Raw genomic sequence first — 15,582 nt, 5'->3', positions numbered from 1 at the left:
GATGGGGTTTCACCATGTTGGCCATGCTGGTCTGGAACTCCGGACCTCAGGTGATCTGCCCACTTTGGCCTCCCAAAGTGCTGGGATTACAGGCTTGCGCCACTGGTCGGTCAGAGTGGCAAACTTTCTCAACTCTCAGATTGCTTTATAGCTTCCCTCCGTGGCTTCCAAGTAACACAAATAGATGTTCAAGTGTGTAGGTCGAACTGACTAAAGCCCGTTTATAGATTTCCCATCTTTCTACTTTGTAGACCTCTACAGCATACCTAGACCTAGATATTCATCCTGGGAAGATGTCGTTCTGCCAAACCTTTTAGGTGTTGCTGGTATCCCCTGAATACTGTATCCTCCAGGCTACCCCTAAGGTTGGCTTTAGGCAGAGATGAAATACTTTCTCTTGGAAATGATGTGGCTGCCTGAAATATTGATAAATATTCTGAGGCTGTATCTCTAAGCCTCATATGTAGATATGTACATCAGAAAAATGCACATCAGTTAGCAATGTCTATTATAGTATTTGACATCACTGGCTTAGCCCTTGCAGGGATCTCCCACAATATTTAAGCAGGAATCTGTGGACATACAGTCTCTTTATCAAAAAGGTACCAAGGCCAATTAGTGAGGGAAAATATGCTGAGGTAGGTATATACAGTAGGGGGCACCTATTCCCTAAAACATTGTGTGTGTGTGTGTGTGTGTGTGTGTGTGTGAAGTTTTTCTTCTGAGATGGAGTATCGCTCTGTCACCCAGGCTGGAGTGCAGTGGGGCCATCTCGGCTCACTGCAACCTCTGCCTCCCAAGTTCAAGTGATTTCTCCTGTCTCAGCCTCCCAAGTAGCTGGGATTTACAGGCATGTGCCACCATGTCTGGCTAATTTTGTATATTTAGTAGAGATGGGGTTTCACCATGCTCGCCAGACTGGTCTTGAACGCCTAACCTCAAGTGATCCACCTGTCTCGGCCTCCCAAAATGCTGGGATTACAGGCATGAGCCACTGTGCCCAGTCAACATCTTTTTGTTTTTGAAATGGAGTCTCACTCTGTTGCCCAGGCTGGAGTGCAGTGGCACGATCTTGGTTCACTGCAACCTCTGCCTTCCGGGTTCAAGCAATTCTCCTGCCTCAGCCTCCCAAGAAGCAGGGATTATGGATGTATACCACCACGCCTGGCTAGTTTGTGTATTTTTTCAGTAGCGACAGGGTTTCACCATGTTGGCCAGGCTGATCTTGAACTCCTGACCTTGGGTGATCCACCCCCCTCAGCCTCCCAAAGTGCTGGGATTACAGGTGTGAGCCACTGCGCCTAGCCTAAGCCAACATTTTTGAATAGAGGTTAGAGATTTAAAATTTTTAAAAAGCTTACTTGATAGAAAATTGTTCCCTATCACTACCAGTTTATGATACTATCAAAAGTTATAGTTTGTTCATTTAATAAAACTACTGCATTCCATTCTTGTTTCCATTCCTTTTCCCCCATCTCCTTGAGGCCTCAATGCGGCATGGCATGTGCTAGATAAGGAGGCAACAGGAGAGGAACTTTCTGCTAACGCAAGTGAAATGGTTGATGGCAGAGCCTCTGTTCTGGGGAACAAAATTCTCAAAACCACTGCTGCTGATTTCTTGTCAGGATGGGAGCATCTTCTTCCCCTTGGTGCCCTGACTTGCTGTCTGTAAGCTATCAGTGTTAAATACCTCAGTGTAGGTTTATGAATAAGGCATATTTTCAGAGTTAAGTGTGAAGTGAGACTCATTCAGTAAATATTTGAACTCCTGTTGCTAAGTGTAAGAGCCAAATGCTAGGATTACAATGATGAAAAAGACTGAAGCAGCCCTCTCCTCACATCTCTTGTAGCCTAATGGAGACCTTATGGAGTCAGGGATTAAGTGATCTAGCCTTAAAGCACAGGCTTTGGAGTCAGACTGTAAAAGTCAGGTTCCAATCTGGGTTTGATCACTTAATGTGACTTTGGGCATGTTGGTGAGTGACACCTAATCCTATATTCTATTGTTAGCATGAGGGGATATGATGGTTCATGTAATTTGGCCAGCAACACCACTGCCTTTAGAAACTTATTTCCCTAAGTTTTCCCTTTCAGATGAACAGTTTCTGGCAAAAGTATTCAGGTGGGCTCTGCAGATTCCTGGGATGGAAATAGAAAAGCTGGAATGAGCAGAGATAATGACTGGGACATACATGGTTTGACAAAGGATTGCATGCAGTTTCAGAGTGTTGTCTGGGAGTTATGTTTTGATTCCAATTTCCAGGATTCTGATTATTTACAGGGACAAAAGAATAGAGTATTTGATTCAGGGATTATCTGGGCAAATCTAAGACATATGGTACCTACAGGCATAGAATAAAATGTTCAATATTTTGGCATGGCGCAGTGGCTCACGCCTGTAATCCCAGCACTTTGGGGCAGGCCATGTGGGCAGATTACCTGAGGTTGGGAGTTTGAGACCAGCCTGACCAACATGGAGAAACCCTGTCTCTACTAAAAATACAAAATTAGCTGGGCGTGGTGGCACATGCCTGTAATCCCAGCTACTCGGGAGGCTGAGGTCGGAGAATCGCTTGAACTCGGGAGGCGGAAGTTGCAGTGAGCTGAGATCGTGCCACTGCACTCCAGCCTGGGTGACAAGAGTAAAACTCCATCTCAAAAACAAACAAACAAACAAACAAACAAAAAACCAAAAAATAAAATAAAAATTCAATATTTCTCTAGTTTGAAGTCTATAATGCTTCAGGAATATAAGTGTGTGATTTATCTTTATACTTTTAAGTTAAAAATAGATATCCTAAGCCACTTACATAAAATGGACTAGCTGAAATATTTGGAAGTTGGATATTTGGTTCACTGAATTTCCTTAACCCATCCAGTGACCAGAAAACCTTTAGTTTCAACTCTTGCTGAAGTTACCTAATACATACCACTTGCTTTCCTGCCCCAGGAAGTAGATTTCACTTCATTTCTGATGGTTAAAGGAACTCTTGCAGTTCCCCAGAATCATAAGCTATCAATTGTTAATTCTTACTCACTGTGGATATAGACAGCATAAAAATGTGGGCTAAATATATTGTAATTATGAACTGGAAGGACAGGGTCTCAAATCATGTTTATTACCAAGCACAGTGCCTGGCACAAAGTAGGTACCAGTAAATATCTGTTCAAATAAATTAACATTGGGCTTTGTTCAATGTGGAAAAAAATAAAACATTAATCTCAGGCCCATGTAGAGGCTCCGTTTATTAAGCATTAAAAAGTAATTCTAAACTAGTATATCTGTAATTTTATAACTCATGTTTTAGAATATTAATTCATGTCATTACTTCTTTTTCTTTCTCTATACCCTAATATATACACACAACCCTCCATTCTCCCTGTTTCCCTGTTCCTCTCCTATATTCTCCCGCCTCACTGAGGAGAGTTTGGCTTCATACTTCTCACTAGTTACATTCCTGGACGATTGCTCTGATGGGTTTCTGGCTGGCCTTCTTTACCTACAGTGCCTTAATTTCCAGTGCTGATGGATGTACATGTAGATCTCTGACAGAGTAATTAATATATTTTTAATACAAAGGAAAAAGCTGCCTTTAAAAACATTCAGTAGGAAACAGTTCTAAACTGCCCAAATGTCCAGTAACAGGGAAATGGATGTGAGTTATTGCTTGAAAGAACACTGAAGCATTCAAAGTCCTGTTTTTAAACACATTAGTAACAAGTGCCAAAAAGAAATATACCAAGTATAAAATAATGGTTATCCCTGGATCACTGAACCAACAGTGATTTTAATCTCTCTATATTTTCCATTTTTTTCAAGTATTAGTCAAACTGGCAGAAAAGCTTGTTTCTGATTATTGAGGGTCTCGGTTTCTTAGGATAGTAACATGGAAGACCCGTTAGCCTGCTTTACATAATTTCTGTGGCGTTTTTAATGTATTCCATTGCATAAACTGTAAGAATGTTAACTATAAATATGGTATCATAACCTGTTATCTTCATATAGGTAACACATTTAGTTGACTTGGATTAAGTAACTGGTACCCTGCCTTTCTGGCTTCTCTTACGAGGGTTGAATTTATATAAATGCTGTTGTATGCTGTGATCACTTTGTGTGCTAGACATGTTAATTTGCAATGTTTACAGCCTCATACTTATGGGAGCTTTGGTCTTACTTCACCTCACTGAGATCTGTAGTGATTACTAGGTTACTTACTGAAGACATTACATAAGTACCAGTCTTGAAATCAGGAGGTACAGATGCTTAGCACAATGGCTACCTGTGATTGTTGTTAGATGGAGGATTTTAAGTTGTTTTTGGAGGGCCAAATCGTCTGGACTACTGTAGATATCCTTGTAGTGAGGGTGGCTGCTGTATTGCTGTGGTCTGTGTCTTTCAGTAAACATTTGCTGAGGACCTCCTACATAACAGTCTGCCAGATGCTGGGACTACAAGACTAAGAAAATGTTCTTGCCCCCTGAGGAGCTCACAATCTAATGGTAAAACAAATAGCTCCATTTTTTTTTTTTTTTTTTTTTTTTTAGCATTTATATACCAGACACTGTTAGATTCATTATATACATTATCTCTTAATTCTCAGTACAATCTTGCTGTTCATGCAACAGATATTTACTGTGTCAAGCAGTAAAATGTGCCCTAGGAGTGAAGGGAGCAAGATAAGTGACAATGCTAATGTTACAGCTGAATAAACTCTACTTCAGAGAGGTTAGGTAATGTGATCACAAAAGTGGTAGTAATAAATAGCTATTGTTTATTGATTACAAAGACACTATGCCTAAGGGCCTTACATTATATACACTGTCTTATTTAATCCTTAAAACAGCTCAGTGTGGCAAGTGGTACCCTTATTTTTACAGGGGATGCTGAAGCTTGGATGCATGAGAGTCCACAGCTTCTGTGGTAAAGCAAGGATTTGAAGTTAGGTTTGTCTAACTTCAAATTTCATGCTATTAACCACGATGTTTTACATCTATATATATAATTTTTTTTTTCTTGAGACGGAGTCTTGCTCTGTTGCCCAGGCTGACGTGCAATGCTATGATCACAGCTCACTGCAACCTCCACCTCCTTCCTAGGTTCATTCAAATGATCCTCGCGCCCCAGCCTCCCAAGTAGCTGGGATTATAGGCACACATCACCACGCCCAGCTAACTTTTGTATTTTTAGTAAAGATGGGGTTTTGCATGTTGGCCAGGCAGATCTCGAACTCCTGGCCTCATGTGCCTGCCTCAGCCTCCCAAAGTGTTGGGATCACAGGCCTGAGCCACTGCACTGGGCCCATGATGTTATATTGTATTTCTCCTATATGGAGTAATAGCTACTATTTATCATGAGCCATGTGCCAGGTGTTTACATACAGTATCTTAGATTCTCACAGCCACCTCAGGAGGCTGATGCTGATGCCTTCTGAAACTGAGCCTCAGGAGTCAAGTAACCTGCTCAGCTGGTTATGATATGTCTGGCTCCTAAGCCTCTGGTCTTTCTGTGGTACCAACATTCTTCCCTTTCTGATACCAGAGTCTGGCAATTTCTGTTCGACAGTTAGACTCACCCTAACATATTTGTGATTCTTTCTTGAGATGAAACCCTAGTTGATTTAGCCTTGGGAATTTAGGTCTGGCCTTGCTTTTGCACCAGTTGGTCAGTTGTTATTCCTGTAAATGGGCCTTTTCCTTCCCTTTGTTCACATTCTAGTGCTTGCTCTATAAACTGTGGCTTTTGTAAGCCTCCCTGCCCCTTGGGACCCCATAACCTACATGTGTTCTGTGTAGGCCTTATCTTATCTCCCACAACATGAGAAGTGGGGTATCCAGCAAGCAGCAAGAGCCTCTCATATACAAAGGTCGAATTTCACTACAGCTGGTCTCTGCGTCTCCTCTTGTGACCCTCCTCACCTGTGCTTCTGTCTGCCCCCTGCCTCCTCTTTCTTCCTTCCAGGCACACTGGCACGTTCTCTCAGTGCTACCACAACTTGAAAATACTTTTGCTTGAGCCCATTATTTATTCTCTTTAGCTGCCATTAGTTTCTCTTCTTTTCAGATGAACATATGTCTATTTGTTTAGATCTGCTATTTCTTCTTCCTTTAAAGCAGGTTATGAAACAATAGTAACTTTTTTTGTAAAATAAATGATCTAGTTGCACAGAAATGTCTAGAAGAATATACTCCCAAGTGTTAAGACAGCCTGATTCTGGGGGGTGAATTTTAGGTGTAGATTTTTGTTTACATCTAACTCTTCTGCAATGAACATGTGTTACCTATATAAACAGATAAAGGAGAAAAATAAATTTTCCCGTTTGTTAAAGTAATACAGTACATGCTCGTTACATGAACCTTTATAAATTATAGAACAGTATAAAAAACCAAATCACTTGCAATCCCACAGCCCAGAGTTAATGACTGTTAATATTTTGGGGTGTTATCTTTTAGCTTGTGTATATACATACACACATTTTAAGTACAAAGATTATATCACAATTTTGTAATCTTGATTTTTCTATGAAATTAAAATTTTTCAAGTACATTTCAATAGCTGCATGTTATGACACATAGATACCATGACTTATTTAACCATTCTATTATTGAACATTTGTGTTGCTTTCAATTTATTTTAGAATTACCTGTGACCAATGCCAATTGTTTAGATTACACAATTCTATCCAAATTTCTGATTATTTACAATAGATACTCAGAATTACCATTAGGGAGTCAAAGGGCATAAATTCAAGTTGTTGCTACATATTGTCAAATTACTTTCCAGGGACATTGGGGCAATATGCTTTTACTAGCAATGTTTGAAAATGCATGTCTTCCTGCAGTAAGCCTAGAGTGAGGTGTTTCTGCAATTTGCTTCTTCTATGAGACAGCAGTGAGGACACTATATTTTACCTGTGTCTGTATGTCTTCCCATCCTGTCTTGCATTCGCCAGTATCCAATAATGCTTAATATACAGTAGGAATGCAAACATTTATTGAATATTATCCTTAACATTTATGTTTTAAAAATTACTGCCAATTTAATAAGCTAAAATTTTTTGGCTCTTTTTTAAAAACAGCTTTATTTAGGTATAATTTACATACCATAGATTTTACCAATTTTAAGTGTTCAGTGCATTTTAGTAAATTTTTTTTTTTTTTTGAGATGGACTTTCACTCTTGTGGCTCAGGCTGAAGTGCAATGGCGCGATCTCAGCTCACTGCAACCTCTGCCTCCCAGGTTCAAGTGATTTTCCTGCCTCAGCCTCCCTAGTAGCTGGAATTACAGGCACCTGCCACCACACCCAGCTAATTTTTGTATTTTTAGTAGAGATGGGGTTTCACCATCTTGGCCAGGCTGGTCTTGAACTCTTGACCTCAGGTGATCCACTCACCTCAGTCTCCCAAAGTGCTGGGATTACAGGTATGAGCCACCAAAAACTGAACTAATATTATCCTTAAAAATTATGTTTTAAAAATTGCTGCTAACTTTATTTTACAATTAGTAAATTTTTACAATTGTGTAATGATCACCACAATCCAATTTTAGAACAATTATTTCCCTATCTCCCTGGTGCTTGTTGGCATTTAGTCTCTACTCTCATTCCTAGAAAAAGGCAACCACTGATCTGCTTTCTGGTGCTGTAAGTCTGCCTTTTCTAGAAGTTTCAGATATATGGAATCATAATATGTAGTCTTTAGTGTCTGGCTTCTTTCATATAGAATATTTATGAAAGATTCATCCATGTTGTTGCAACTACTAGTAGTTCTATCCTTTTATTTTTTTCTTTCATTTTCAAGGTATAATTGATATACAATAAACTACTCATATTGAATGTGTAATGAACAACTTTTGACTGTTGTATATACCTGTGAAATTACAACAATCACGATAATGAAAATATCCATCACTTCCCACCCCCCAAAGATTTTCTCACGCTCTTTTATAATAATTTCCCAGGCAACCACTGATCTACTTTCTGTCACTATAGGTTAATATGTATTTCTTAGAATTTTATGTAAAGGGAATCATACATTACATGTACTATTTTTCTGGTCTGGCTGCTTTCACTTGGCTTGATTATTTTGAGATTCATCCATGTTGTGATTATGAATAGTTCATTCCTTTATTTTATATATAGTAAAATCTTATATCATATATATGTATATATGATTGATATATATGATATATATGTATATAGATAATATATCTCATATATATCATATGGTGGAATGTTATAAAAAGACATATATTTAAAATATATATTTTTGTCCTTGCTTGAAAGTCTCTCATGAAAAGATATATTTTGCTTATGAGTTCACCAGTTTGATGGACATGTGGATTATTTCCAGTTTGGAGCTACTAGGGAATAATGCTGTTATGAACACTGGGCGAGCTTTTCTCTTGGGTAGATTTCTAGGAGTGAAATTATTGATTCATATGCCAAATGTATGTTTAACTTTTTAAGAAACTGCCAAACTTTTCTAAAGAAGTTGTAGTTTTACATCCTTATCAGCCCAATGTATGAGAGTTCTGGTTTCTCCACATCACTGCCAACTGGTGATTTTAGTTGTTCCAGTGGCTGTGTAGTATATCTCACTGAGGTTTTAATTTGCAATTTCCTAATGTCTAATAATACTGAACATCTTTTCATATACCTATTTACTATTTGTACCTCCTTTTTAGTGTTTAGTCAGACGTTTTGTCTATTTTAAAAATTGGATTATTAGTCTTTTTGTTATTTAGAGTTCTTCACATATTCTGGATATGAGTTCTTTATCAGAATGTTTTGGAAATATTTTCTCCTGGTCTGTTTTTTCATTTTCTTAATAGTGTCTTCTGAAGAGCAATCATTTTTAATTTTGAAGGAAGTCTAATGTATCAATTTTTAAAAATTAATCTTGCCTAACCCAAGGTTACAAAGATTTTTCCTATGTTTTATTCCAGAAGCTTTGTAGTTTTAGCTCTTAGAGTTAGTTCTATGATTCCTTTTTAATTATTTTTATATTTAGCACAAGGTATATAGATTGGGGTTCCTTTTGGCACATGGATATCCAATTATTTTAGCATCATTTTTGAAAAGACCATCTTTTCTCTTTTGGTTGAAAATTAGTTGGAGTGTTACACTGATCTGTGTGTGTGTGTGTGTGTGTGTGTATATATACACACCAATGCTACAATGTCTTGATGATTGGTTTACAGTAAATTTTGAAATCAGGTCATCTAATCCTTCAACTTTGTTCTTTTAAAAAAGTGTTTTGGCTATTCTAGACATTTTTCATTTTCTATATAAGTTTTAGAATTTACTAATTTCTACAACAAAAGTCTGCTGGAATTTTGACAGGCATTAGGTTAAATCCATACATTGATTTGGGGATAACTGACATTTCAACAATGCTGAGCTTTCTAATCTTTCCATTTATTTAGGTCTTCTTTAATTTCTCTCAGCATTGTTTTTTTAGTTTCATTGTACAAGTATTATTTTATTGTATTTATTCCTATTTTGTTTTTTCCTATTTTTCATATTCTTTTTGATATGATTGTGAATAGAATTACCTTTTATTTCAATTTCATTACTGGAGTGCTCATTGCTAGTACATGGAAATACTGTACTACTGATTTTTTGTATACTGAGCTTGTATTCTGAGATTGTGCTAATTCACTTAATAGTACTGGTATCTTTTATGTAGATTCCTTAGTTTTCAATTTGTAGGTTACATCATCTGTGAATATACAGTTTTACAACTTCCTTTCCAATCTGAATGCCTTTAAAGTTTTTTTCTTGCCTTACTGCACTGGGTAGGACCCCCCAGTTACAATGGTTGAGTAGAAACAGTGAGGAATAGAAACATCCCTGCCTGGTTCTTGATCTTAGGAAAAAGGCATTCATTTTTAAAAATTATACTTTAGGGTACTAAAGTATAATTATACTAGGGTACATGTGCACAACGTGCAGATCTGATACATAGGTATACATGTGCCATGTTGGTTTGCTACACCCATCAACTCATCATTTACATTAGGTATTTCTCCTAATGCTATCCCTCCCCTAGCCCCCAACCCCCTGACAGGCCCTGTGTGTGATGTTCCCTGCCCTGTGTCCAAGTGATCTCATTGTTCAATTCCCACCTATGAGTGAGAACATGCAGTGTTTGGTTTTCTGTCCTTGTGGCAGTATGCTGAGAATGACGGTTTCCAGCTTCATCCATGTCCCTGCAAAGGACATGAACTCATCCTTTTTTATGGCTGCATAGTATTCCATGGTGTATATGTGCCACATTTTCTTAATCCAGTCTATCATCGATGGACATTTGGGTTGGTTCCAAGTCTTTGCTGTTGTGAACAGTGCCACAATAAACATACATGTGTATGTGTGTATGTGTCTTTATTGTAGCATGATTTATAATCCTTTGGGTATATACCCAGTAATGGGATTGTTGGGTCAAATGGTAATTCTAGTTCTACATCGTTGAGGAATTGCCACACTGTCTCCAACAGTGGTTCAACTAATTTACACTCCCACCAACAGCGTAAAAGCATTCCTATTTCTCCACATCCTCTCCAGCATCTGTTGTTTCCTGACTTTTTAATGATCGCCATTCTAACTGGCATGACATGGTATCTCATTGTGGTTTTGATTGCATTTCTCTGATGACCAGTGATGATGAGCACTTTATCATGTGTCTGTTGGTTGCATAGATGTCTTCTTTTGAGAAGTGTCTGTTCATATCCTTTGCCCACTTTTTGATAGGGTTGTTTTTTTCTTGTAAATTTGTTTGGGTTCTTTGTAGATTCTGGATATTAGCCCTTTGTCAGATGGGTAGATTGCAAAAATTTTCTCCCATTCTGTAGGTTGCCTGTTCACTCTAATGGTGATGGTAGTTTCTTTTGCCATGCAAAAGCTCTTTAGTTTAATTAGACCCCATTTGTCTATTTTGGCTTTTGTTGCCATTGCTTTTGGTGTTTTAATCATGAAGTCCTTGCCCATGCCTATGTACTGAATGGTATAGTCTAGGTTTTCTTCTAGGGTTTTTATGGTTTTAGGTCTAACTTAATTAAGTCTTTAATCCATCTTGAATTAACTTTTGTATAAGGTGTAAGGAAGGGATCCACTTTCAGCTTTCTACATATGGCTAGCCAGTTTTCCCAGCACCATTTATTAAATAGGGAATCCTTTCCCCATTTTTTGATTTTGTCAGGTTTGTCAAAGATCAGATGGTTGTAGATGTGTGGTGTTATTTCTGAGGCCTCTGTTCTGTTCCATTGGCTTATATATCTGTTTTGGTACTAGTACCATGCTGTTTTTGATACTGTAGCCTTGTAGTATAGTTTGAAGTCAGGTAGCATGATGCCTCCAGCTTTGTTCTTTTTGCTTAGGATTGTCTTGGCTATGTGGGCTCTTTTTTGGTTCCACATGAACCTTAAAATAGTTTTTTTCCAATTCTGTGAAGAAAGTCATTGGTAGCTTGATGGGGATGGCATTGAATCTATAAATCACCTTGGGCAGTATGGCCATTTCCATGATATTGATTCTTCCTATCCATGAGCATGGACTATTCTTCCATTTGTTTGTGTCCTCTTTTATTTCATTGAGCAGTGGTTTGCAGTTCTCCTTGAAGAGGTCCTTCACATCCCTTGTAAGCTGGGTTTCTAGGAATTTTATTCTCTTTGTAGTAACAGTGAATGGGAGTTCACTCATGATTTGGCTGTTTGTCTGTTACTGGTATGTAGGAATGCTTGTGATTTTTGCACATTGATTTTGTGTCCTGAGACTTTGCTTAAGTTGCTTATGAGCTTAAGGAGATTTTGGGCTGAGACGATGGGGTTTTCTAACTATACAATCATGGCATCTGCAAACACAGTTTGACTTCCTCTTTTCCTATCTGAATACTCTTTATTTCCTTCTCCTGCCGGATTGCCCTGGCCAGAACTTCCAATACTATGTTGAATAGGGGTGGTGAGAGAGGGCATCCTTGTCTTGTGCCAGTTTTCAAAGGGAATGCTTCCAGTTTTCCCCATTCAGTATATTGGCCGTGGTTTTGTCATAAACAGCTCTTATTATTTTGAGATACGTTCCATCAATACCTACTTTATTGAGAGGTTTTAGCATGAAGGGCTGTTGAATTTTGTCAAGGGCCTTTTCTGCATCTATTGCGATAATCATGTGGTTTTTGTCATTGGTTCTGTTTATGTGATGGATTACATTTATTGGTTTGCATATGTTGAACCAGCCTTGCATCGTGGTGGATAAGCTTTTTGATATGCTGCTGGATTCGGTTTGCCAGTATTTTATTGAGGATTTTCGCACCGATGTTCATCAGGGATACTGGCCTGAAATTCTCTTTTATTGTTGTGTTTCTGCCAGGCTTTGGTATCAGAATGATGTTGGCTTCATAAAATGAGTTAGGGAGGATTCTCTTTTCCTAGTGATTGGAATAGTTTCAGAAGGAATGGTACCAGCTCCTCTTTGTACCTCTGGTAGAATTCGGTTATGAATCTGTCTGGTCCTGGACTCTTTTTACTTGGTAGGCTATTAATTATTGCGTCAATTTCAGAGCCTGTTATTGGTCTATTCAGAGATTAAACTTTTTCCTGGTTTAGTCTTGGGGGGGTGTATGTGTCCAGGAATTTGTCAATTTCTTCTAGATTTTCTAGTTTATTTGCGTAGAGATGTTTATAGTATTCTGTGATGGTAGCTTGTATTTCTGTGGGATTGGTGGTGATATCCGCTTTATCATTTTTTATTGCATGTTTGATTCTTCTCTCCTTTCTTCTTTATTAGTCTGGCTAGAGGTCTATCAATTTTGTTGATCTTTTCAAAAAACCAGCTCCTGGATTCATTGATTTTTTGAAGAGTTTTTTTGTGTTTTTATCTCTCTCAGTTCTGCTCTGATCTTATTTCTTGCCTTCTGCTAGCTTTTGAATGTGTTTGCTCTTGCTTCTCCAGTTCTTTTAATTGTGATGTTAGGGTATTGATTTTAGATCTTTCCTGCTTTCTCTTGTGGGCATTTAGTGCTATAAATTTCTCTCCACACACGCTTTAAATGTGTCCCTGAGATTCTGGTACGTTGTGTCTTTGTTCTCATTGGTTTCAAAGAACATCTTTATTTCTGCCTTCATTTTGTTATTTACCCAGTAGTCATTCAGGAGCAAGTTGTTCAGTTTCCATGTACTTGTGCAGAGTTGAGTGAGTTTCTTAATCCTGAGTTCTAATTTGTTTGCACTGTGGTCTGAGAGACAGTTTGTTGTGATTTCTGTTCTTTTACATTTGTTGAGGAGTGCTTTACTTCCAATTATGTGGTCAATTTTAGAATAAGTGCAATGTGGTGCTGAGAAGAATGTATATTCTGTTGATTTGGGGTGGAGAGTTCTGTAGATGTCTACTAGGTCTGCCTGTTGCAGAGCTGAGTTCAAGTCCTGGATATTCATGTTAACCTTCTGTCTCGTTGATCTAATACTGACAGTGGGGTGTTAAAGTGTTCCACTATTATTGTGTGGGAGTCTAAGCTTCTTTGTAGATCTCTAAGAACTTGTTTCAAGAATCTGCGTGCTCCTGTATTGGGTACATATATACATTTAGGACAGTTAGCTCTTCTTGTTGAATTGATCCCTTTACCATTATGCCTTGTCTCTTTTGATCTTTGCCAGTTTAAAGTCTGTTTTATCAGAGACTAGGATGCAACCTCTGTTTTTTGTTGTTGTTGTTGTTTTTGGCTTTCCATTTGCTTGGTAGATCTTCCTCCATCCCTTTATTTTGAGCCTATGTGTGTCTTTGCACATGATATGGGTCTCCTGAAGTCTTGACTCTTTATCCAATTTGCCAGTCTGTGTCTTTTAATCGGGGCATTTAGCCCATTTATATTAAAGGTTAACACTGTTATGTGTGAATTTGATCCTGTCATTATGATGTTCGCTGGTTATTTTGCCTGTTAATTGATGCAGTTTCTTCATGGTCTTAACAATTTGGTATGTTTTTGCAGTGGCTGGTACTGGTGGTTTCTTTCCAGGTTTAGTGCTTCCTTCAGGAGCTCGTGTAAGGCAGGCCTGGTGGTGACAAAATCTCTCAGCATTTGCTTGTGTGTAAAGGATTTTCTTTCTCCTTCACTTATGAAGCTCAGTTTGGCTGGATATGAAATTCTGGGTTGAAAATTCTTTAAGAATGCTGAATATTGGCCCCGACTCTCTTCTGGCTTGTAGGGTTTCTGCCGACAGATCTGCTTTTAGTCTGATGGGCTTCCCTTTGTGGGTAACCTGACCTTTCTCTCTGGCTGCCCTTAACATTTTTTTTCCTTCATTTCGACCTTGGTTAATCTGACAATTATGTGTCTTGGGGTAGTACTTCTTGAGGAGTATCTTTGTGGTGTTCTCTGTATTTCCTGAATTTCAGTGTTGGCCTGCCTTGCTAGGTTGGGGAAGTTCTCTTGGATAATATCCTGAAGAGTGTTTTCCAACTTGGCTCCATTCTCCCCATCACTTTCAGGTGCATCAATCAGACGTCAATTTGGTATTTTCACACAGTCCATATTTCTTGGAGGCTTTGTTCGTTTCTTTTTACCCTTTTTTCTCTAACCTTGTCTTCAAGCTTCATTTCATTAATTTGATCTTCAATCACTGATATCCTTTCTTCCACCTGATCAAATCGGCTGTTGAAGCACATGTCACAAAGTTCTTGTGCCATGGTTTTCAGCTCCATCAGGTCATTTAAGGTCTTCCCCACATTGTTTATTCTAGTCATTTGTCTAATCTTTTTTCAAGGTTTTTAGCTTCCTTGCAATGGGTTTGAACATCCTCCTTTAGCCTGGAGAAGTTTGTTATTGCCGACCTTCTGAAGCCTACTTCTGTCAACTTGTCAAAGTCATTCTCTGTCCAGCTTTGTTCCATTGCTGGCAAGGAGCTGCAATCCTTTGGAGGAGAAGAGGCTCTCTGATTTTTAGAATTTGCAACTTTTCTGCTCTGGTTTCTCCCCATCTTTGTGGTTTTATCTACCTTTGGTCTTTGATGTTGGTGACCTACAAATGGGGTTTTGGTGTAGATGACCTTTTTGTTGATGCTGATGCTATTCCTTTCTGTTTGTTAGTTTTCCTTCTAACAGTCAGGTCCCTCAGGTGCAGGTCTGTTGGAGTTTGCTGGAGGTCCACTCCAGACCTTGTTTGCCTGGGTATCACCAGTGGAGGCTGCAGAACAGCAAATATTACAGATCGGCAAATATTGCTGCCTGATCCTTCCTCTGAAAGCTTCATTCCAAGAGGGGCACCTGCCTATATGAGGTGTCTATTGGCCCCTACTGGGAGGTGTCTCCCCGTTAGGCTACACTGGGGTCAGGGACCCACTTAAGGAGGCAGTCTGTCTGTTCTCAGAGCTCAAATGCCATGCTGGGAGAACCACTGCTCTCTTCAGAGCTGTCAGACACGGACATTTAAATCTGCAGAAGTTGTCTGCTGCCTTTTGTTCAGCTATGCCCTGCCCATAGAGGTGGAGTCTAGAGGCAGTAGGCATTGTTGAGCTGCAGTGGGCTCTGCCCAGTTCGAGCTTCCTGGCTGCTTTGTTTTACCTACTCAAGCCTCAGCAATGGTGGATGCCCCTCC

The 15,582-nt window shown here is 38.8% G+C and overlaps 2 protein-coding genes across 4 annotated transcripts in view; both read right to left on the bottom strand.

Moving 5' to 3' along the window:
* Positions 1-15,582, bottom strand: part of PCCB (propionyl-CoA carboxylase subunit beta) — a 1,054,487-nt gene that overhangs the window by 196,013 nt on the left and 842,892 nt on the right. The gene's annotated exons all lie outside the window — the stretch shown is intronic.
* Positions 1-15,582, bottom strand: part of PPP2R3A (protein phosphatase 2 regulatory subunit B''alpha) — a 192,562-nt gene that overhangs the window by 3,815 nt on the left and 173,165 nt on the right. The window lies entirely within an intron of this gene.

Source organism: Macaca thibetana, chromosome 2, assembly GCF_024542745.1.
Source record: "Macaca thibetana thibetana isolate TM-01 chromosome 2, ASM2454274v1, whole genome shotgun sequence".
NCBI lineage: Eukaryota > Metazoa > Chordata > Mammalia > Primates > Cercopithecidae > Macaca > Macaca thibetana.
This window is presented reverse-complemented; position numbering and strand designations above follow the sequence as displayed.